This window comes from Ostrea edulis, chromosome 1, assembly GCF_947568905.1.
Source record: "Ostrea edulis chromosome 1, xbOstEdul1.1, whole genome shotgun sequence".
NCBI classification, from domain to species: Eukaryota; Metazoa; Mollusca; class Bivalvia; order Ostreida; family Ostreidae; genus Ostrea; species Ostrea edulis.
In genome coordinates this window covers 57,460,279-57,485,458 of record NC_079164.1, presented here as the reverse complement: position 1 = coordinate 57,485,458, position 25,180 = coordinate 57,460,279, and the positions used below count along the sequence as shown (strand labels likewise).

Genomic DNA, 25,180 nt, shown 5'->3' with positions numbered 1-25,180 from the left:
TTCTTCCAGTCAAGGTCCTATTTCGTCAGAAATTGGACGGAAGATCTATTTGTTGCTCGCAACGAGATCATTTCTAGTTTTCTTCTTATTATTCCTCTTCTTTAGTGAGAAATTTGTCCACGCGATTGTAAGAAAATGCTTCGACTGATCAACTTCAAACTTTGTGAGCTGATAGGGGGTCATTAGGAGGGGTGCAATCAACTTTTCAAATTTTCAAAATGGCCGCCGTTTCAAGATGGCGGCCAAAAAACGTCAAAAACTCAAGGTTGTCGGATTTCAACCAAATTCAATTTCTAGGGTAACGTGGATCAGTCGAAGGACGCTCATAAAATCGCGCGGACAAATTTCTCACTAAAGAAGAGGAAAAATAAGAAGAAAATAATAACGAGCTATAACTGTGTTGGGATGCCAACACAAATGTCTCCGAACACCTCCCCATGTCAGAAATGCTTTTTGATGCCAGATATGCACTCAGGATTCTCAAAAAACCCCTAAAAACTGAATTTGGTTCAAATCCGACGAACTTGATTTTTGGCCGCCATTTTCTTCAATGGCGGCCATTTTGAATCATTTGAAATTGATTGGAAGGAAATACTGATGCTAGAAATGAATTGTGGACCCTCCATTTACCCCAGAACCCAAATGTTGTAGAGATTTTAACACTTTGAAATATTTCGGTATATGGCGGCCATTTTGAAAATGGCGGCTCAAAAAAAAATTTGATGGTGGAAATGGACTCAGGGTCACTAAATTACCCTAAAAATAGAATTTGGTTGAAATCCGACATACTTGAGTTTTTGACGTTTTTTGGCCGCCATCTTGAAACGGCGGCCATTTTGAAAATTTGAAAAGTTGAATGCACCCCTCCTAGTGACCCCCTATCAGCTCACAAAGTTTGAAGTGGATCTGTCGAAGCACTTTCACAAAATCGGTCGGACAAATTTCTCACCAAAGAAGAGGAATAATAAGAACTAGACACGATCTCGTTGCGAGCAACGAGTAGGTCTTCCGTCCGATTTGTTGATGCACTCGGAGTTAAAAAAAAAGAAGAAAAGACAAATGAGTCCCAATTTAGTTTCCGACTTTAAGACACTTTAGATATAATCAATTTTTCATATCATAAGCTTCTGAAGCAAAGTTGCGGTGAAATTCGTTTGAAATTCGACTCTCCAGGCGAGCCATAAGGCCCGCGGGCCTATTTCTTGATGTCATTTGTTAGCCCTCTATAGACTCAACAACTTTAGTTCTATATGTCTTTACAAAATATTTACCTGTAAAAAGTTATTGAGATCGACCGATATCGACAAAAAATCGACTCTACAGGCGAGCCATTAGGACCATAGGCCTATTTCTTGATATCAATCGATAGATCTCGATAAACTGAACAACTTTTGTTCAATATGTTCTTACAAAATATTTACCAGTTACAAGTTTTTGAAATCGACTGATATCGACAAAAATCGACTCTACAGGCGAGCCATGAGGCCCACAGACCCATTTTTTGATATTGATCGATAGGTTATGACACATTGAACAACTTTTGTTCAATAATGCTTTTCAAAAAATATGTCGTTTTAAAGATATGAGGCGTCAAATATTTACGATTTTGGCCCTTAAAATCTCTAATTACGTAACATATGACCTACTTTTTGATTTGATAAGATCAAGCTCATTGAGATGAACATTTCCGCTTCTACAACTTATTATAAAATATTAATAGTTTCTGAGATATTCTGAAAAACATTTGGACCCTTCTGAACCCCTAATTTAAAGGGCCAGCCCGTTTTGCTTGATATCGTAAGAAAGGTCTTGTCATTTGAAACATTTTTTGCTCAACAAGTATTTATAAATTCTTTACCGTTCTCGAGTTATCTCTACAAGAAATATTTAGGGGCCAAACTGTAACTCCCTAACGGGGCCACATAGGGAAAAAACGAAATGTACATATTGTTTAGATTATCATTCTGAACAACTTTTGTTCAATAATGCTTTTCAAAATATTTGTCGTTTTCAAGATATGAGGCGTCAATTATTTATGATTTTGGCCCTTAAAATCCCTTATTACATAACATATGACCTACTTTTTGATTTGATAAGAACAAGCTCGTTTAGATAAACATTTCCGCTTCAATGACTTATTACAAAATATTAATAGTTTCTGAGATATTCTCATCAACCTTTGGACCCTTCTGGGCCCCTAATTTAAAGGGTCAGCCCCTTTTGCTTGATATCGTAAGAAAGGTCATGACATTTCAAACATTTTTTGTTCAACAAGTATTTAGAAATTCTTTACCGTTCTCGAGTTATTTGTAGAAGTAATTTTTAGGGGCCAAACTGTAGCTCCCTAACGGGGCCACATAGGGTAAAAACGAAATATGCATATTGTTCAGATCATCATTCTGAACAACTTTTGTTCTTTATTGCTTTTCAAAATATTTGTCGTTTTCGAGATACAAGGGGTAAACAATTTATGGTTTTGGCCCTTAAAATCCCTTATTACGTAACATATGACCTCAATTTTTATATGAATACATTTGGATTGTTGAGATAAACATTTTTTGTTCTTTGACTTATACCAAAATATTAACGATTTTTGAGATATTTGATCTAGACTTTGAGCCCTTCTAGATCCCTAATTTAAGGGGCTAGCCCCTAAATCTTGATATTTTCGAAAAGACCTCGTAAATGTGCACAACTTTTGTTCTACATGTCTTAACAAAATATTTGCAAGAAAAAAGATATTGGAGATCAAAGGTCAAAAATCGCCGAAATGGGCGAAAAATTTTGGCATCCTTTTTTTCAGGTCCAGGCGAGCGTTTAGGCAAATCGCCTCCGGTAAAATCGAATCCCCCACAAATCTTCTAAAATGTTTACTCTATCTTGTGTAGAAATTTCAAGACTCTAGCTTCAAAACTAACGGAGGAGATGTGTGGACAACAAGGCCCTTCAAAAAGTCACTAAAAGAGAGATAACTCCTGATCGGAAGTGACGTCAAGCACGAAATTTTGCAAGCAAAGTTTCGTCACCAAAAGACATCTTTCCTGAAAATTTCGTGAAAATCGATCGAGAAATGGCTGAGAAAAACGCGTGTACTACCAAGGAAAATAATAATAATAATAATAATGAAGAAGAAGAACGCGAACAATAATAGTAAGGTCTTCCGCAGGAGACGGAAGACCTTAATAAGAAGAAAATAATAAGAAGAAGAATAACTAGAAACTTGTTGCCATGGCAACAAGACGGTCTTCCGTTCTTTCCGTGTCCAGTAGATAACCTTAAATTCTTCATTTGTTGTGAAGTGGGAAAAAAATATTCGAGTAATCTGGGGGATTGAAGCCGGGTCACCAGCATGAAAATCCACCACGCTAACCATTAGGCTAGCGAGGACCTCGCTTTAAAATGAAAATCACAAATATCTAGAGTTTGGTTTGATTAATTTAAAAACAAATATCATATTCAGCATTCTATAAAGAGTCTCTATTTATCTTACCTTTATCAAAGAAAAACATTAAAAAACAAAAAAGTGGAAAAAATCCATTTTTTAAATTCCCTTCCGGTAGCGACCGGAAGTGATGACGACGTACGAAATAGTGCTTATGCAAATCTATAAGTCATCTTCTATCATCTCTAATAAGTCTCCAGTTCATATCTTTAGCCCTTCCTGTAGATCACCCGCGGACAAAGTTCCATTTGAAAATCAGGAAATTGTCCATAACTTGGAACCGAAATAGAATTTTCCCAATTTTTTTCGTGATAAACAAAGTTCATAATAAAATGCATTTTTCATGAAAGTTTCACTGAAAACCACTGTATAGTTTTCGAGAAAACTCCTGCACAAAATTTGGTCAAAAAAAAAAATAATAACTAGACACTCATTACTAGTAATGAGTAGGTCTTCCGTTAGACCACTTCCGGTAAAGAACTTTCTGTTCCTACAAAAACCATTTAAATATATCAGAAAATGTGCCTTAACAATGAATGAGAAATGTATTATCGAATTTTTTACTCCTTTCTCGTAACTTCCGGTGACGACCGGAAGTACTATTCAGATGCGTTTTCCTATAAATGACAGCGACTCTTTACTGTCTATATTCCCTGAAAATTTCACGTCTCTATCTGAAAGAGTTCTCAAAAAAAGAAGTAAACCTTAGAAAGAAAAAGTAGTAGGTTACTACCGACCGGAAGTCAATTTTGAAAAACAAAATTATCAAAACTTTGGAAGTTTAAACTTTTATTAAGACATGTGAAAATCATATGAAAGACTTCAAATATAAGCGAGATTTATGGGGACAAAGAGACGAAAATTAAAAAGGTATTTTATCAAGAAACCGGAAGTAGTTGTTTTGACTACCGACAGAGTCAATATTCTTTTGACACTTTGAAAGAGAGTTAATAAACTAGTATAGGTTTCAATTTAAAGGAAAAAGTTTGAAATTTGCGATTCTTTCCATCACTTCCGGTGACGACAGGAAGTGACGGTTGACATGTTCAACCCCCTACTGCACGTCTACAAACGGAGATTGATCATCCCTGAATGTTTGATGAACCTATATTTTACTTTTTCCAAGAAAAATGCTGGACAAAATTCCTTTTGAGAAACAGAAAATCGGCCATATTTTCTGACCGGAAGTGAATTTTATGAAAACAAAAAGAATTATAGCAAGGTCATTTCATAAGACATTATTCCTGAAAATTTCAGCCATCTCTGAGAAATCGGAAATCGGAAAATCGACAATTTTTTCAAATACTTCCGGTATAGACCGGAAGTGACGGACAAAAAAATTGAATGTATGTGTACAATGGACTAATGTTAGTTGATCAACTCAACAAGTTTCAAGCGTCTATCTATATACATTATTGAGAAACTGAAAAAACAAGGTTTGAATATGTCCACCCTATATCTGACGACCGGAAGTGAATTTTTTCAAAGATATTTAAATTTACTCTAGACATTTATAGTGTCTATAACATATGTAAATTTCAGATCATTAACTTGTTTTATGACCGAGATTTATGGCAATTTTTGAGAATTAGAACCAGACCTAGTAAACCGATATAGGTTTCAGTTTGAAAGAAACAAGTTTGAAATATATGATTCATTTAATCACTTCCGGTGACGACCGGAAGTGACGGCCGACATTCTCAACCCCCTACTGCACGTCTACAAAGTGAGATCTATTAACTCTGAAAATTTGGTGACTCTATCTTTTACCGTTTCTGAGAAAAACGCTGCACAACGAAAACAGCTAATAAGCCGTATTTGCCGACCGGAAGTAAATTTTACAAAAATATTTGACGTTACTCTAGACATTTATAGTGACTATTATATATTTAAAACTCAAGTCATTAACTAGTTTCATGACCGAGATTTATGGCACTGAAAAATGAGAGAATGAATAGGCTTTCTTTGATAAAACCGGAAGTTGAAGATTCAACTTCCGGTGGGGTCAACATTTTTTGAGAATTAGAACGAGATATAGTAAACCGAAATAGGTTTCAATTTGTAAGAAACGATATTCTTAACCCCCTACTGCACGCCTACAAAGTGAGATCTATTAACTTTGAAAATTTGGTGACTCTATCTTTTACCGTTTCTGAGAAAAACGCTGGACAAAATATCTTGTAAAAAGACGAAAATTGGACATATCCTGCGACCGGAAGTGAATTTTGAAAAAATGAAAAAAATGCCTCGAGGTACCATCGTTCTCTATAACATGTGAAAGTTTCAGGAAAATCCATCCAACGGTCTGGGAGACGAAAGGGAAAAAAAAAAAAATAATAATAATTAGACAAGATCTCGTTGCATCAATGTTGATGTCTTTCAATAAACATTTGATAGATATACTTTCAGTATAAATTTCATATTGTTTCCATCATTTATAAGAAAGTTATGGCGATTTGAAAATCGTCCAATCAGAATTTAGCACACGTGCATGCACGTGTCGAATGGTAATTATGACTGTACACTTTTGTTAAGAATATCAAGATACATATACAACCTAAGTTTGAAAAGATTTTGACAAAAAACAAAAAAGTTATGGTCATTGAAATAATTGAACATTCAAAAGACAATGCACGTGCGTGCGCATTCGCATTTGCAATTTTTATTACATGGATATGTAGATATTTGGCATGTCTACCTATCCTGTAAATATCATTAAATTTCCTTAATTGGCATAAATGTTAGAAACGCTTTTGTATTATCCAATCAAATTGAAGCACACGTGCATGTGCGTGCAGAATTGAAATTTTGACGATGCCAAACAGTTAAGGGTCCCAAGTTATACCTACGATATAAATATCAAACGATTTCATTGAAAAATAAAAAAGTTAGACTGATTCCAAAGTTTATAAACAAAAAATCCAATGCACGTGCATGCACATGCATGCATTTTCAGACAAAATGACATTCGTTCCGCACATCTACATACGCTATACTATCATCCTAAAAAGGTTTCATATTGATCCCTTGAGTGGTTTCTGAGAACACTCGTGGACAAAAAAGTCCCAAGAAGAAAGAAAGAATAATAATAATAACTAGTTCTAATTGTAACGGGGACCGTTACAGATGTTCCCCAAACCTCCCCCAATTAAAAAATGATGTCCTTGTGAATCTATAGCAAAAAATCATTTTATTTTAGCCTTTAATTACATGTAGTACGTTCAATATGGTCATTCCAGTACCAAGAAATGAAAGAAAGCGTTGCACGTGGATACACGCGCACGCGTGTATGATTCCGAATTTTTGTTGATGTCGTTCAACAGGCATTTGTATCATATACCCACAGTATGAATTTCATAACGTTTCCACCAAATATAAGGAAGTTATAGCGATTTTAAAATCGTCCAATCAGAAATCAGCACACGTGCATGCACGTGCTGAGGAGTAATTCTAACCACAGCAATTTGTAAGGAGTACCAAGATACATCTAAACCCCTAATATGAATAGAATTTGATGAAAAACAAAAACGTTATCGTCCTTTAAAAATTGAACATTTAAAAAACGTTGCACGCGCATGCGCGTGTGCGTTGGCATTTTTTGTTACACCAACATATAGATACACATATTGTCTACATATGCTGTGAATATCATCTCATTCGCTTCATAAATAAGATAGTTACAAACGTTTTAGCATTATCCAATCAAAATGAAGTGCACGTGCATGCGCGTGCAAATTGGTAATTTTGACCATGTAAATCAGTTAAGGGTCTCAATATCTACCTATGATATGAATTTCAAGCCATTTCAATGAACAACAAAAAAGTTAGACTGATTCCAAAGTTAGCGTACAAATTTTGTAATGCGCGTGGACGCGCATGCGTGCGCGTGCTGGCAAAATAACTATTATTTTTCATATGTACAAATGATATACTATCATCCTATTTAGGTTTTATATCGCTTCCTTCAATATTCTGATTTTCCATTTTTTGTACCAAAATTGCAATGCACGTGCGCGCGCGTGCATGCACGTGCAAACAAAATAACTATCACTATGCACATCTACAAACGCTATACTATCATCCTGGAAAGTTTCATATCGATCCCTTTTGTAGTTTCTGAGAACACTACCGGACAAAAAAGTACCGGAGAAAAAGAATAATAATAATAATAATAATAATAATAATAATAATAAGAAACAGAGTAAAAACAATATGTTCCCAAACTTTGTTTGGGGAACATAACTAGTACTTATTGTAACGGGGACCGTTACACATGTTCCCCAAACATTCCCCCATTTAGTAAGTTGTGACATTTATTTCAGTACAAGTGGTTTTGACCATTGCAAACTGTGTAGCATGTGAATATATAACTATCTTATAACGTTCAGTCCATTTCATACTAGTTCAAATCAGTTATAAAGATTTGAGAGTTTTGTGCACGTGCAAGTACGTGCAGATAAAAATTCCAACATCTCGATACATTAGAAGTCTTACTATATCAGTGCAAGAGAAGATTCACAACTGTTCAATGAAAAACGAGAAATTAACGGCAACTCAAAACTACAAACACCGAAATCAATGCACGTGCATATACGTGCGCGTGAGTAAGACACAACAATTTTATTGATGCTAATCAATAGACATTTGAACAATATACTTACTATATGAATTTGGTATTGATTGCTTCACTCATAAGAAAGTTATTGGGATTTCAAAATCGTCCAATCAGAATTAAGCGCACGTGCATGCGCTTGCAGGGAAGTGATTTTGAGACTATTAATAAATTGAGAGGCCTAAAACATACCTGCAACCTAATTTTGAAACCTATTCATTGCAATCTCAAAATGTTATAGAGCAATACTTAAATTTAGACGTCAAAAATTACATTGCACGCGCATTCACGCGCACGAGATTTTGATAATGGAAAATTTGTTGACACCATTTCATAGACATTCATATCATAGATCCTCAGGGTAAATTTGAATTCATTTCAGTTTTTAATTCAATAGTTATGACCATTTTAGTACCCGAAAAATGAAAGAAAAGCTATGCACGTGCATACACGGGCACGTGAGTATGACTCAGCATCAATGTTGATGTCATTCAATAGACATTTGATAGATATACTCACAGTATAAATTTCATATTGTTTCCGTCATTTATAAGAAAGTTATGGCGATTTGAAAGTCGTCCAATCAGAATTTAGCACATGTGCATGCACGTGCCGGATGGTAATTATGACTGTACACTTTTGTTAAGAATATCAAGATACATATACAATACAAGTTTGAAAAGATTTTGACAAAAAACAAAAAAGTTAGGGTCATTGAAAGAATTGAACCTTCAAAAGACAATGCACGTGCGTGCGCATGCGCGTTTGCAATTTTTATTACATCGATCTGTAGATATTTGACATGTCTACCTATCCTGTAAATATCATTAAATTTCCTTCATTGGTATGAATGTTATAAACGGTTTTGTATTATCCAATCAAATTGAAGCACACGTGCATGCGCGTGCAGAATTGAAATTTTGACGATGCCAAACAGTTAAGGGTCCCAAGTTATACCTACCATATAAATAGGAAATGATTTCATCGAAAAATAAAAAAGTTAGACTTATTCCAAAGTTTGTAAACAAAAAATCCAATCCACGTGCATGCACATGCATGCATTTTCAGACAAAATGACATTCGTTCCGCACATCTACATATGCTATTCTATCATCCTGAAAAGGTTTCATATTGATCCCTTGAGTAGTTTCTGAGAACACTCGTGGACAAAAAAGTCCCAAGAAGAAAGAAAGAATAATAATAATAATAACTAGTACTTATTGTAACGGGAACCGTTACACATGTTCCCCAAACATTCCCCCATTTAGCAAGCGGTGCCATTTATTTCAGTACAAGTGGTTTTGACCATGGCAAACTGTCTAGCATGTGAATATATAACTATTTCTTAACGTACAGTCCATTTCATGCTAGTACATATCAGTTATAAAGATCTGAGAATTTTGTGCACGTGCACGTACGTGCATGCACGTGCTGATAAGTAATTTGACCATCTCGATACATTAGAAGTCTTACCATATGAGTACAAGAGAAGTTTCACAACAGTTCAATGAAAATCGAGAAATTAACAACTCAAAACTACAAAGACCGAGATCAATGCACGTGCATACACGTGCGCGTGAGTACCACACAACAATTTTGTTGATGCTATTGAATAGACATTTGAACAATATACTTACTATATGAATTTGGTATCGATCGCTTCACTCTTAAGAAAGTTATTGGGATTTCAAAATCGTCCAATCAGAATTAAGTGCACGTGCATGCGCGTGCAGGGAAGTGATTTTGAGACTATTAATAAATTGACAGGCCCAAAACATACCTACAACCTAATTTTCAAATCTATTCATTGCAATCTCAAAATGTTATAGACCAATACTCAAATTTAGACGTCAAAAATTACATTGCACGCGCATTCACGTGCACGCCATTTTGATAATGGAAAATTTGTTGACACCATTTCACAGACATTCATATCATAGATCCTCAGGGTAAATTTGAATTCATTTCAGTTTTTAATTCAATAGTTATGACCATTTCAGTACCCGAAAAATGAAAGAAAAGCTATGCACGTGCATACACGGGCACGTGAGTATGACTCAGCATCAATGTTGATGTCATTTAATAGACATTTGATAGATATACTTACAGTATAAATTTCATATTGTTTCCATCATTTATAAGAAAGTTATGCCGATTTGAAAATCGTCCAATCAGAATTTAGCACACGTGCATGCACGTGCCGGATGGTAATTATGACTATACACTTTTGTTAAGAATATCAAGATACATATACAATACAAGTTTGAAAAGATTTTGACAAAAAACAAAAAAGTTAGGGTCATTGAAAGAATTGAACATTCAAAAGACAATGCACGTGCGTGCGCATGCGCGTTTGCAATTTTTATTACATCGATCTGTAGATATTTGACATGTCTACCTATCCTGTAAATATCATTTAAATTTCCTTCATTGGCATGAATGATATAAACGGTTTTGTATTATCCAATCAAATTGAAGCACACGTGCATGCGCGTTCAGAATTGAAATTTTGACGATGCCAAACAGTTAAGGGTCCCTTGTTATACCTACGATATAAATAGCAAACGATTTCATTGAAAAAAAAAAAGTTAGACTTATTCCAAAATTGGTAAACAAAAAGTCCAATGCACGTGCATGCACATGCATGCATTTTCAGACAAAATGACATTTGTTCCGCACATCTACATATACTATACTATCATCCTAAAAAGGTTTCAGATTGATCCCTTGAGTAGTTTCTGAGAACACTCGTGGACAAAAAAGTCCCAAGAAGAAAGAAAGAATAATAATAATAATAATAATAATAATAATAATAAGAAACAGAGTAAAACCAATATGTTCCCAAACTTCGTTTGGGGAACATAATAATAAGAAACAGAGTAAAACCAAGATGTTCCCAAACTTTGTTTGGGGAACATAACTAGTACTTATTGTAACGGGGACCGTTACAGATGTTCCCCAAACATTCCCCCATTTAGTAAGTGGTGACATTTATTTCAGTACAAGTTGTTTTGACCATTGCAAACTGTGTAGTATGTGAATATATAAGTATATTATAACGTTCAGTCCATTTCATACTAGTTCAAATCAGTTATAAAGATATGAGAGTTTTGTGCATGTGCACGTACGTGCATATAAATAATTCGACCATCTCGATACATTAGAAGTCTTACCATATGAGTACAAGAGAAGTTTCACAACAGTTCAATGAATAACGAGAAATTAACTGCAACTCAAAACTACAAAGACCGAAATCAATGCACGTGCATACACGTGCGCTTGAGTACCACACAGCAATTTTGTTGATGCTAATCAATAGACATTTGAACAATATACTTACTATATGAATTTGGTATCGATCGCTTCACTCTTAAGAAAGTTATTGGGATTTCAAAATCGTCCAATCAGAATTAAGCGCACGTGCATGCACGTGCAGGGAAGTGATTTTGAGACTATTAATAAATTGAGAGGCCCAAAAAATCTTTGCAACCTAATTTTCAAACCTATTCATTGCAATCTCAAAATGTTATAGACCAATACTCAAATTTAGACGTCAAAAATTACAATGCACGCGCATTCACGCGCACGTGATTTTGATAATGGAAAATTTGTTGACACCATTTCACAGACATTCATATCATAGATCCTCAGGGTAAATTTGAATTCATTTGAGTTTTTAATTCAATAGTTATGACCATTTTAGTACCCGAAAAATGAAAGAAAACCTATGCACGTGCATACACGCGCACGTGAGTATGACTCAGCATCAATGTTGATGTCATTTAATAGACATTTGATAGATATACTTACAGTATAAATTTCATATTGTTTCCATCATTTATAAGAGAGATATGGCGATTTGAAAATCGTCCAATCAGAATTTAGCACAGGTCCATCCACGTGCCGGATGGTAATTATGACTATACACTTTTGTTAAGAATATCAAGATACATATACAATACAAGTTTGAAAAGATTTTGACAAAAAACAAAAACGTTAGGGTCATTGAAAGAATTGAACCTTCAAAAGACAATGCACGTGCGTGCGCATGCGCGTTTGCAATTTTTATTACATCGATCTGTAGATATTTGACATGTCTACCTATCCTGTAAATATCATTAAATTTCCTTGATTGGCGTGAATGATATAAACGGTTTTGTATTATCCAATCAAATTGAAGCACACGTGCATGCGCGTGCAGAATTGACATTTTGACGATGCCAAACAGTTAAGGGTCCCTTGTTATACCTACCATATAAATATCAAACGATTTCATTCAAAAATAAAAAAGTTAGACTCATTCCAAAGTTGGTAAAGAAAAAATTCAATGCACGTGCATGCACATGCATGCATTTTCAGAAAAAATGACTTTCGTTCCGCACATCTACATATGCTATACTATCATCCTAAAAAGGTTTCAGATTGATCCCTTGAGTAGTTTCTGAGAACACTCGTGGACAAAAAAGTCCCAAGAAGAAAGAAAGAATAATAATAATAATAACTAGTACTGATTGTAACGGGGACCGTTAGAGATGTTCCCCAAACATTCCCCCATTTAGTAAGTGGTGTCATTTATTTCAGTACAAGTGGTTTTGACATTTGCAAACTGTGAAACATGTGAATATATAACTATCTTATAACGTTCAGTCCATTTCATGCTAATACAAATCAGTTGTAAAGATCTGAGAGTTTTGTGCACGTGCACGTACGTGCATGCACGTGCATATATATAATTCGACCATCTCGATACATTAGAAGTCTGACTATATGAGTACAAGAGAAGTTTCACAACTGTTCAATGAAAAACGAGAAATTAACGGCAACTCAAAACTACAAAGACTGAAATCAATACACGTGCATACACGTGCGCGTGAGTACCACACAACAATTTTGTTGATGCTAATCAATAGAGATTTCAACAATATACTTACTATATGAATTTGGTATCGATCGCTTCACTCTTAAGAAAGTTATTGGGATTTCAAAATTGTCCAATCAGAATTAAGTACACGTGCATGCGCGTGCAGGGAAGTGATTTTGAGACTATTAATAAAGTGAGAGGCCCAAAACATACCTGCAACCTAATTTTCAAACCTATTCATTGCAATCTCAAAATGTTATCGACCAATACTCAAATTTAGACGTAAAAAATTACAATGCACGCGCATTCACGCGCACGCGATTTTGATAATGGAAAATTTGTTGACACCATTTCACAGACATTCATATCATAGATCCTCAGGGTAAATTTGAATTCATTTCAGTTTTTAATTCAATAGTTATGACCATTTTAGTATCCGAAAAATGAAAGAAAAGCTATGCACGTGCATACACGGGCACGTGAGTATGACTCAGGATCAATGTTGATGTCATTCAATAGACATTTGATAGATATACTCACAGTATAAATTTCATATTGTTTCCATCATTTATAAGAAAGTTATGGCGATTTGAAAATCGTCCAATCAGAAGTTAGCACACGTGCATGCACGTGCCGGATGGTAATTATGACTGTACGCTTTTGTTGAGAATATCAAGATACATATACAATACAAGTTTGAAAAGATTTTGACAAAAAACAAAAAAAAGTTATGGTCATTGAAAGAATTGAACGTTCAAAAGACAATGCACGTGCGTGCGCATACGCGTTTGCAATTTTTATTACATTGAGCTGTAGATATTTGGCATGTCTACCTATCCTGTAAATATCATTATATTTCCTTAATTGGTATGAATGTTATAAACGGTTTTGTATTATCCAATCAAATTGAAGCACACGTGCATGCGCGTGCAGAATTGAAATTTTGACGCTGCCAAACAGTTAAGGGTCCCATGTTATACCTACCATATTAATAGGAAACGATTTCATCGAAAAATAAAAAAGTTAGACTCATTCCAAAGTTTGTAAACAAAAAATCCAATGCACGTGCATGCACATGCATGCATTTTCAGACAAAATGACATTCGTTCCGCACATCTACATATGCTATACTATCATCCTAAAAAGGTTTCATATTGATCCCTTGAGTAGTTTCTGAGATCACTCGTGGACAAAAAAGTCCCAAGAAGAAAGAAAGAATAATAATAATAATAACTAGTACTTATTGTAACGGGGACCGTTACAGATGTTCCCCAAACATTCCCCCATTTAGCAAGTGGTGTCATTTATTTCAGTACAAGTGGTTTTGACCATTGCAAACTGTGAAACATGTGAATATATAACTATCTTATAACGTTCAGTCCATTTCATGCTAATACAAATCAGTTATAAAGATCTGAGAGTTTTGTGCACGTGCACGTAAGTGCATGCACGTGCATATACATAATTCGACCATCTCGATACATTAGAAGTCTGACTATATGAGTACAAGAGAAGTTTCACAACTGTTCAATGAAAAACGAGAAATTAACGGCAACTCAAAACTACAAAGACCGAAATTAATGCACGTGCATACAAGTGCGCGTGAGTACCACACAACAATTTTGTTGATGCTAATCAATAGACATTTGAACAATATACTTACTATATAAATTTGGTATCGATTGCTTCACTCTTAAGAAAGTTATTGGGATTTCAAAATCGTCCAATCATAATTAAGCGCACGTGCATGTGCGTGCAGGGAAGTGATTTTGAGACTATTAATAAAATAGGAGACCCAAAACATACCTGTAACCTAATTTTGAAACCTATTCATTGCAATCTCAAAATGTTATAGACCAATACTTAAATTTAGACGTCAAAAATTACAATGCACGCGCATTCACGCGCACGCGATTTTGATAATGGAAAATTTGTTGACACCATTGCACAGACATTCATATCATAGATCCTCAGGGTAAATTTGATTTCATTTGAGTTTTTAATTCAATAGTTATGACCATTTTAGTACCCGAAAAATGAAAGAAAGGATATGCACGTGCATACACGGGCACGTGAGTATGACTCAGCATCAATGTTGATGTCATTTAATAGACATTTGATAGATATACTTACAGTATAAATTTCATATTGTTTCCATCATTTATAAGAAAGTTATGGCGATTTGAAAATCGTCCAATCAGAAGTTAGCACACGTGCATGAACGTGCCAGATGATAATTATGACTGTACACTTTTGTTAAGAATATCAAGATGCATATACAATACAAGTTTGAAAAGATTTTGACAAAAAACAAAAAACTTAGGGTCGTTGAAAGAATTGAACGTTCAAATGTCAATGCGCGTGCGTGCGCATGCCCGTTTTCAATTTTTTTAACATAGATTTGTAGATATTTATAATCTATACCTATCCTGTAAATATCATCAAATTGTCTTAATTCACATGAAAGTTATAAATGGTTTTGTATTATCCAATCAAATTGAAGCACACGTGCATGCGCGTGCAGAATTGAAATTTTCACGATGCCAAACAGTTAAGGGTCCCAAGTTATACCTACGATATAAATAGGAAACAATTTTATTGAAAAATAAAAAAGTTAGACGAATTCCAAAGTTTGTAAACAAAAAATCCAATGCACGTGCATGCACATGCATGCATTTTCAGACAAAATGACGTTCGTTCCGCACATCTACAAAGAGTATTCTATCATCCTAAAAAGGTTTCGTCTTGATCCCTTCAGTAGTTTCTGAGAACACTCGTGGACAAAAAAGGGTGACAAGAATAAAGAAAGAATAATAATAATAACTAGTACTTATTGTAACGGGGACCGTTACACATGTTCCCCAAACATTCCCCCATTTAGGAAATGGTGACATTTATTTCAGTACAAGTGGTTTTGACTATTGCAAACTGTGTAGCATGTGAATATATGAGTATCTTATAACATTCAGTCCATTTCATGCTAATACAAATCAGTTATAAAGATCTGAAAATTTTGTGCACGTGCACGTACGTGCATGCACGTGCTGATAAGTAATTTGATCATCTCGATGCATCACAAATCTTACCATATGACTACAAGAGAAGTTTCACAACTGTTCAATGAAAAACGGGAAATTAACGGCAACTCAAAATTACAAAGACCGAAATCAATGCACGTGGATACACGTGCACGTGAGTACCACACAACAATTTTGTTGATGCTAATCAATAGACATTTGAACAATATACTTACTATATGAATTTGGTATCGATCGCTTCACTCTTGAGAAAGTTATTGGGATTTCAAAATCGTCCAATCAGAATTAAGCGCACGTGCATGCGCGTGCAGGGAAGTGATTTTGAGACTATTAATAAATTGACAGGCCCAAAACATACCTGCAACCTAATTTTCAAACCTATTCATTGCAATCTCAAAATGTTATAGACCAATACTCAAATTTAGACATAAAAAATTACAATGCACGCGCATTCACGCGCATGTGATTTTGATAATGGAAAATTTGTTGACACCATTTCACAGACATTCATATCATAGATCCTCAGGGTAAATTTGAATTCATTTCAGTTTTTAATTCAATAGTTATGACCATTTTAGTACCCGAAAAATGAAAGAAAAGCTATGCACGTGCATACACGCGCACGTGAGTATGATTCAGCATCAATGTTGATGTCATTCAATAGACATTTGATAGATATACTTACAGTATAAATTTCATATTGTTTCCATCATTTATAAGAAAGTTATTGCGATTTGAAAATCGTCCAATCAGAATTAAGCACACGTGCATGCACGTGCCAGATGGTAATTATGACTGTACACTTTTGTTAAGAATATCAAGATACATACACAATACAATTTTGAAAAGATTTTGACCAAAAAAAAAAAAGTTATGGTCATTGAAAGAATTGAACCTTCAAAAGACAATACACGTGCGTGCGCATGCGCGTTTGCAATTTTTATTACATCGATCTGTAGATATCTGAAATGTCTACCTATCCTGTAAATATCATTAAATTTCCTTGATTGGCATGAATGTTATAAACGATTTTGTATTATCCAATCAAATTGAAGCACACGTGCATGCGCGTGCAGAATTGAAATTTTGACGATGCCAAACAGTTAAGGGTTCCATGTTATACCTACGATATAAATAGCAAACGATTTCATTGAAAAATAAAAAAGTTAAACTGATTCCAAAGTTTGTAAACAAAAAATCCAATGCACGTGCATGCACATGCATGCATTTTCAGAAAAATGACATTCGTTCCGCACATCTACATATGCTATACTATCATCCTAAAAAGGTTTCAGATTGATCCCTTGAGTAGTTTCTGAGAACACTCGTGGACAAAAAAGTCCCAAGAAGAAAGAAAGAATAATAATAATAATAACTAGAAACTCATTACTAGTAATGAGTAGGTCTTCCGTTTGTTCACTTCCGGTAAAGAGTTTTCTGATCCTACAAAAACCATTCAAATATATCAGAGAATGTACTTTAACAATAAATGAGAAGTGTATTATCGAATTTTTTACTCATTTCTTGTAACTTCCGGTGACGACCGGAAGTACTATTCAGATGTGTTTTCCTATAAATGACAGCGACTCTTTACTGTCTATATTCCCTGAAAATTTCACGTCTCTATCTGAAAGAATTCTCAACAAAAAGAAGTAGACTAAAGAAAGAGAAAGTAGTAGGTTACTACCGACCGAAAGTCAATTTTGAAAAACAAAATCATCAAAACTCTAGAAGTTGATACTTTTTATTAAGACATGTGAAAATCATATGAAAGACTTCAAATATAAGCGAGATTTATGGGGAGAAAGAGACAAAAAGAAAACAGGTATTTTATGAAGAAACCGGAAGTAGTTGTTTTGACTACCGACAGACTCAATATTCTTTTGACACTTTGAAAGAGAGTTAATAAACTAGTATAGGTTTCAATTTCAAAGAAAAAGTTTGAAATTTGCGATTCCTTCAATCACTTCCGGTGATGACAGGAAGTGACGGTTCAACCCCCTACTGCACGCTTATAAACGGAGATTGATTATCCCTGAATATTTGATGAACCCATATTTTACCTTTTCCAAGAAAAATGCTGGACAAAATTCCTTTTGAGAGACAGAATATCGGCCATATTTTTCGACCGGAAGTGAATTTTGTAAAAACAAAAATAATTATAGCAAGGCCATTTCATAAGACATTATTCCTGAAAATTTGAAGAAAATATATCCAGCCATCTCTGAGAAATCACTCGAAGAAATCGGAAAATCGACATTTTTTAAAACACTTCCGGTATAGACCGGAAGTGACGGACGAAAAAATTGAATGTATGTGTACAATGGACTAATGTTAGTTAATCAACTCGACAAGTTTCAAGCGTCTATCTATATTCATTATTGAGAAACTGAAAAAACAAGGCTTCAATATATCCACCTCATATCTAACGACCGGAAGTGAATTTTACAAAAATATTTAAGTAAACTCTAGACATGTATAGTGTCTATAACATATGTAAAATTCAAATCATTAACTTGTTTTATGACCGAGATTTATGGCACTAAAAAATGAGAGAATGAATAGTCTTTCTTTGATATAACCGGAAGTTGGAGATTCAACTTCCGGTGGGGTCAACGTTTTTTGATAATTAGAACGAGACCTAGTAAAACGATATAGGTTTCAATTTGAAAGAAAAAAGTTTGAAATTGATGATTTATTTAATCACTTCCGGTGACGACCGGAAGTGACGGCCGACATTCTTAACCCCCTACTGCACGCCTACAAAGTAAGATCTATTAACTCTGAAAATTTGATGACTGTATCTTTAACCGTTTCTGAGAAAAACGCTGTACAACGAAAACAGCTAATAAGCCGTATTTGCCGACCGGAAGTGAATTTTACAAAAATATTTACAGTTACTATAGACATTTATAGTGACTATAATATATGTAAAACTCAACTCATTAACTGGTTTCATGACCAAGATTTATGGCACTGAAAAATGAGAGAATTAATAGTCTTTCTTTGATATAACCGGAAGTTGGAGATTCAACTTCCGGTGGGATCAACATTTTTTGAGAATTAGAACTAGACCTAGTAAAACGATATAGGTTTCAATTTGAAAGAAAAAAGTTTGAAATTGATGATTTATTTAATCACTTCCGGTGACGACCGGAAGTGACGGCGACAAAAAATAATACGTGCATGCACCATAGAGAAGATAGATCTGTCATCCCTGAAAGTTTCATTCGATTATCTTTTGTGGTTTTCAAGTTTACCCCCGGACAAAGTTTCTTTCAAAAACCGGAAAATCGGACGTATCTGACGAACGGAAGTGAATTTTGAAAAAATGAAAAAAATGCCTCGAGGTACCATCGTTGTCTATAACCTGTGAAAGTTTCAGGAAAATCCATCCAACGGTTTAGGAGACGAAAGGGAAAAAAAAAAAATATAATAATAATAATAAACAGTAGAATCACTAGAAGGTCTTCCGTTGGAAACGGAAGACCTTAATAAGAAACAGAGTAAAACCAATATGTTCCCAAACTTCGTTTGGGGAACATAATAATAATAATAACTAGTACTTATTGTAACGGGGACCGTTACACATGTTCCCCAAACATTCCCCCATTTAGTAAGTGGTGACACTTATTTCAGTACAAGTTGTTTTGACCATTGCAAACTGTGTAGCATGTAAATATATAACTATCTTATAACGTTCAGTCCATTTCATACTAGTTCAAATCAGTTATAAAGATCTGAGAGTTTTGTGCACGTGCACTTTCGTGCATTCACGTGCATATAAATAATTCAATCATCTCGATACATTAGAAGTCTTACTATATGAGTACAAGTTTCACAACTGTTCAATGAAAAACGAGAAATTAACGGCAACTCAAAACTACAAAGACCGAAATCAATGCACGTGCATACACGTGCGCGTGAGTACCACACAGCAATTTTGTTGATGCTATTCAATGGACATTTGAACAATACACTTACAATATGAATTTGGTATCGATTGTTTCACTCATAAGAAAGTTATTGGGATTTCAAAATCGTCCAATCAGAATTAAGCGCACGTACCTGCGCGTGCAGGGAAGTGATTTTGAGACTATTAATGAATTGACAGGCCCAAAACATACCTGCAACCTACTTTTCAAACCTATTCATTGCAATCTCAAAATGTTATAGACCAATACTTAAATTTAGACGTCAAAAATTACAATGCACGCGCATTCACGCGCACGCGATTTTGATAATGGAAAATTTGTTGACACCATTTCATAGACATTCATATCATAGATCCTCAGGGTAAATTTGAATTCATTTCAGTTTTTAATTCAATAGTTATAACCATTTTTGTACCCGAAAAATGAAAGAAAAGATATGCACGTGCATACACGGGCACATGAGTACGACTCAGCATCAATGTTGATGTCATTCAATAGACATTTGATAGATATACTTACAGTATAAATTTCATATTGTTTCCATCATTTATAAGAAAGTTATGGCGATTTGAAAATCGTCCAATCAGAATTTAACACACGTGCATACACGTGCCGGATAGTTCTTATGACTGTTCACATTTGTTAAGAATATCAAGATACATATACAATACAAGTTTGAAAAGATTTTGACAAAAAACAAAAAAGTTATGGTCATTGAAAGAATTGAATATTCAAATGTCAATGCACGTGCGTGCGCATGCGCGTTTGCAATTTTTATAACAAATATTTGTACATATTTATAATCTTTACCTATCCTGTAAAAATCATCAAATAATCTTAATTTACATGAAAGTTATAAACGGTTTTGTATTGTCCAATCAAATTGAAGCACACGTGCATGCGCGTGCAGAATTGAAATTTTGACGATGCCAAACGGTTAAGGGTCTCAAGCTATACCTGCAATATAAATATCAAACGATTTCATTGAAAAATAAAAAAGTTAGACGCATTCCAAAATTTATAAACAAAAAATCCAATGCACGTGCATGCACATGCATGCATTTTCAGACAAAATGACGTTCGTTCCGCACATCTACATAGAGTATTTTATCATCCTAAAAAGGTTTCATCTTGATTCCTTCAGTTGTTTCTAAGAACACTCGTGGACAAAAAAGGGTGACAAGAATAAAGAAAGAATAATAATAATAATAACTAGACACGATCTCGTTGCGAGCAACGAGTAGGTCTTCCATCCGATCTGTTGATGCACTCGGAGTTAAAAAAAAAAAAAGAAAAGACAAATGAGTCCCAATTTAGTTTCCGACTTTAAGACACTTTAGATATAATCAATTTTTCATATCATAAGCTTCTGAAGCAAAGTTGCGGTGAAATTCGTTTGAAATTCGACTCTCCAGGCGAGCCATAAGGCCCGCGGGCCTATTTCTTGATGTCATTTGTTAGCCCTCTATAGACTCAACAACTTTAGTTCTATATGTCTTTACAAAATATTTACCTGTAAAAAGTTATTGAGATCGACCGATATCGACAAAAAATCGACTCTACAGGCGAGCCATTAGGACCATAGACCTATTTCTTGATATCAATCGATAGATCTCGATAAACTGAACAACTTTTGTTCAATATGTCCTTACAAAATATTTACCAGTTACAAGTTTTTGAAATCGACTGATATCGACAAAAATCGACTCTACAGGCGAGCCATGAGGCCCACAGACCCATTTTTGGATATTGATCGATAGGTTATGACACATTGAACAACTTTTGTTCAATAATGCTTTTCAAAAAATATGTCGTTTTAAAGATATGAGGCGTCAAATATTTACGATTTTGGCCCTTAAAATCTCTAATTACGTAACATATGACCTACTTTTTGATTTGATAAGATCAAGCTCGTTGAGATGAACATTTCCGCTTCTACAACTTATTATAAAATATTAATAGTTTCTGAGATATTCTGAAAAACATTTGGACCCTTCTGAACCCCTAATTTAAAGGGCCAGCCCGTTTTGCTTGATATCGTAAGAAAGGCCTTGTCATTTGAAACATTTTTTGCTCAACAAGTATTTAGAAATTCTTTACCGTTCTCGAGTTATCTCTACAAGAAATATTTAGGGGCCAAACTGTAGCTCCCTAACGGGGCCACATAGGGAAAAAACGAAATGTACATATTGTTTAGATTATCATTCTGAACAACTTTTGTTCAATAATGCTTTTCAAAATATTTGTCGTTTTCGAGATACAAGGGGTAAAAAATTTATGGTTTTGGCCCTTAAAATCCCTTATTACGTAACATATGACCTAAATTTTTATAGGAAGAGATTTGGATAGTTGAGATGAACATTTTTTGTTCTTTGACTTATACCAAAATATTAATGATTTTTGAGATATTTGATCTAGACTTTGAGCCCTTCTAGATCCCTAATTTAAGGGGCTAGCCCCTAAATCTTGATATTTTCGAAAAGATCTCGTAAATGTTCACAACTTTTGTTCTACATGTCTTAACAAAATATTTGCAAGAAAAAAGATATTGGAGATGAAAGGTCAAAAATCGCCGAAATCGGCGAAAAATTTTGGCATCCATTTTTTCAGGTCCAGGCGAGCGTTTAGGCAAATCGCCTCAGGTAAAATCGAATCCCCCACAAATCTTCTAAAATGTTTACTCTATCTTGTGTAGAAATTTCAAGACTCTAGCTTCAAAACTAACGGAGGAGATGTGTGGACAACAAGGCCCTTCAAAAAGTCACTAAAAGAGAGATAACTCCTGACCGGAAGTGACGTCAAGCACGGAATTTTGCAAGCAAAGTGTCGTCACTAAAAGATATCTTTCCTGAAAATTTCGTGAAAATCGATCGAGAAATGGCTGAGAAAAACGCGTGTACTACCAAGGAAAATAATAATAATAATAATAATAATAATAATAAAAAAAATAATAATAATAATGAAGAAGAAGAACGCGAACAATAATAGTAAGGTCTTCCGCAGGAGACGGAAGACCTTAATAATAATAATAATAATAAGAAACAGAGTAAAACCAATATGTTCCCAAACTTTGTTTGGGGAACATAATAATAACAAACAGAGTAAAACCAATATGTTCCCAAACTTTGTTTGGGGAAGATAATAATAATAACTAGTACTTATTGTAACGGGGACCGTTACACATGTTCCCCAAACATTCCCCCATTTAGTAAGTGGTGACATTTATTTCAATACAAGTGGTTTTGACCATTGCAAACTGTGTAGCATGTGAATATATAACTATCTTATAACGTTCAGTCCATTTCATACTAGTTCAAATCAGTTATAAAGATCTGAGAGTTTTGTGCACGTACACGTACGTGCATGCACGTGCATATGAATAATTCGACCATCTCGATACATTAGAAGTCTTACTATATGAGTACAAGAGAAGTTTCACAACTGTACAATAAAAACGAGAAATTAACGGCAACTCAAAACTACAAAGACCGAAATCATTGCACGTGCATACACGTGCGCGTGAGTACCAAACAACAATTTTGTTGATGCTATTCAATAGACATTTGAACAATATACTTACGACATGAACTTGGTATCGATCGCTTCACTCTTAAGAAAGTTATTGGGATTTCAAAATCGTCCAATCAGAATTAAGCTCACGTGCATGCGCGTGCAGGGAAGTGATTTTGAGATTATTAATAAATTGACAGGCCCAAAATATACCTGCAACCCAATTTTCAAACCTATTCATTGCAATCTCAAAATGTTATAGACCAATATGTAAATTTAGATGTCAAAAATTACAATTCACGCGCATTCACGCGCACGCGATTTTGATAATGGAAAATTTGTCGACACCATTTCATAGACATTCATATCATCGATCCTCAGGGTAAATTTGAATTCATTTGAGTTTTTAATTCAATAGTTATATGAATTGTAGTACCCGAAAAATGAAAGAAAAGCTCTGCACGTGCATACACGCGTACGTGAGTATGACTCAGCATCAATGTTGATGTCATTCAATAGACATTTGATAGATATACTTACAGTATAAATTTCATATTGTTTCCTTCATTTATAAGAAAGTTATGGCGATTTGAAAATCGTCCAATCAGAATTTAGCACACGTGCATGCACGTGCCGGATGGTAATTTTGACTATACACTTTTGTTAAGAATATCAAGATACATATACAATACAAGTTTGAAAAGATTTTGACAAAAAACAAAAAAGTTATGGTCATTGAAAGAATTGAACCTTCAAAAGACAATGCACGTGCGTGCGCATGCGCGTTTGCAATTTTTATTACATAGATCTGTAGATATTTGACATGTCTACCTATCCTGTAAATATCATTAAATTTCCTTGATTGGCATGAATGATATAAACGGTTTTGTATTATCCAATCAAATTGAAGCACACGTGCATGCGCGTGCAGAATTGAAATTTTGACGATGCCAAACAGTTAAGGGTCCCTTGTTATACCTACGATATAAATAGCAAACGATTTCATTGAAAAATAAAAAAGTTAGACTGATTCCAAAGTTGGTAAACAAAAAATCCAATGCACGTGCATGCACATGCATGCATTTTCAGACAAAATGACATTCGTTCCGCACATCTACATATGCTATACTATCATCCTAAAAAGGTTTCAGATTGATCCCTTGAGTAGCTTCTGAGAACACTCGTGGACAAAAAAGTCCCAAGAAGAAAGAAAGAATAATAATAATAACTAGACACGATCTCGTTGCGAGCAACGAGTAGGTCTTCCGTCCGATTTGTTGATGCACTCGGAGTTAAAAAAAAAAAAAAGACAAATGAGTCCCAATTTAGTTTCCGACTTTAAGACACTTTAGATATAATCAATTTTTCATATCATAAGCTTCTGAAGCAAAGTTGCGGTGAAATTCGTTTGAAATTCGACTCTCCAGGCGAGCCATAAGTCCCGTGGGCCTATTTCTTGATGTCATTTGTTAGCCCTCTATAGACTCAACAACTTTAGTTCTATATGTGTTTACAAAATATTTACCTGTAAAAAGTTATTGAGATCGACCGATATCGACAAAAAATCGACTCTACAGGCGAGCCATTAGGACCATAGGCCTATTTCTTGATATCAATCGATAGATCTCGATAAACTGAACAACTTTTGTTCAATATGTCCTTACAAAATATTTACCAGTTACAAGTTTTTGAAATCGACTGATATCGACAAAAATCGACTCTACAGGCGAGCCATGAGGCCCACAGACCCATTTTTGGATATTGATCGATAGGTTATGACAC

At 34.6% G+C, this 25,180-nt stretch overlaps 1 protein-coding gene across 1 annotated transcript in view; it reads right to left on the bottom strand.

Moving 5' to 3' along the window:
- LOC125664643 (sodium-dependent serotonin transporter-like) overlaps nucleotides 1-25,180 on the bottom strand; it is a 161,099-nt gene that overhangs the window by 103,578 nt on the left and 32,341 nt on the right. The gene's annotated exons all lie outside the window — the stretch shown is intronic.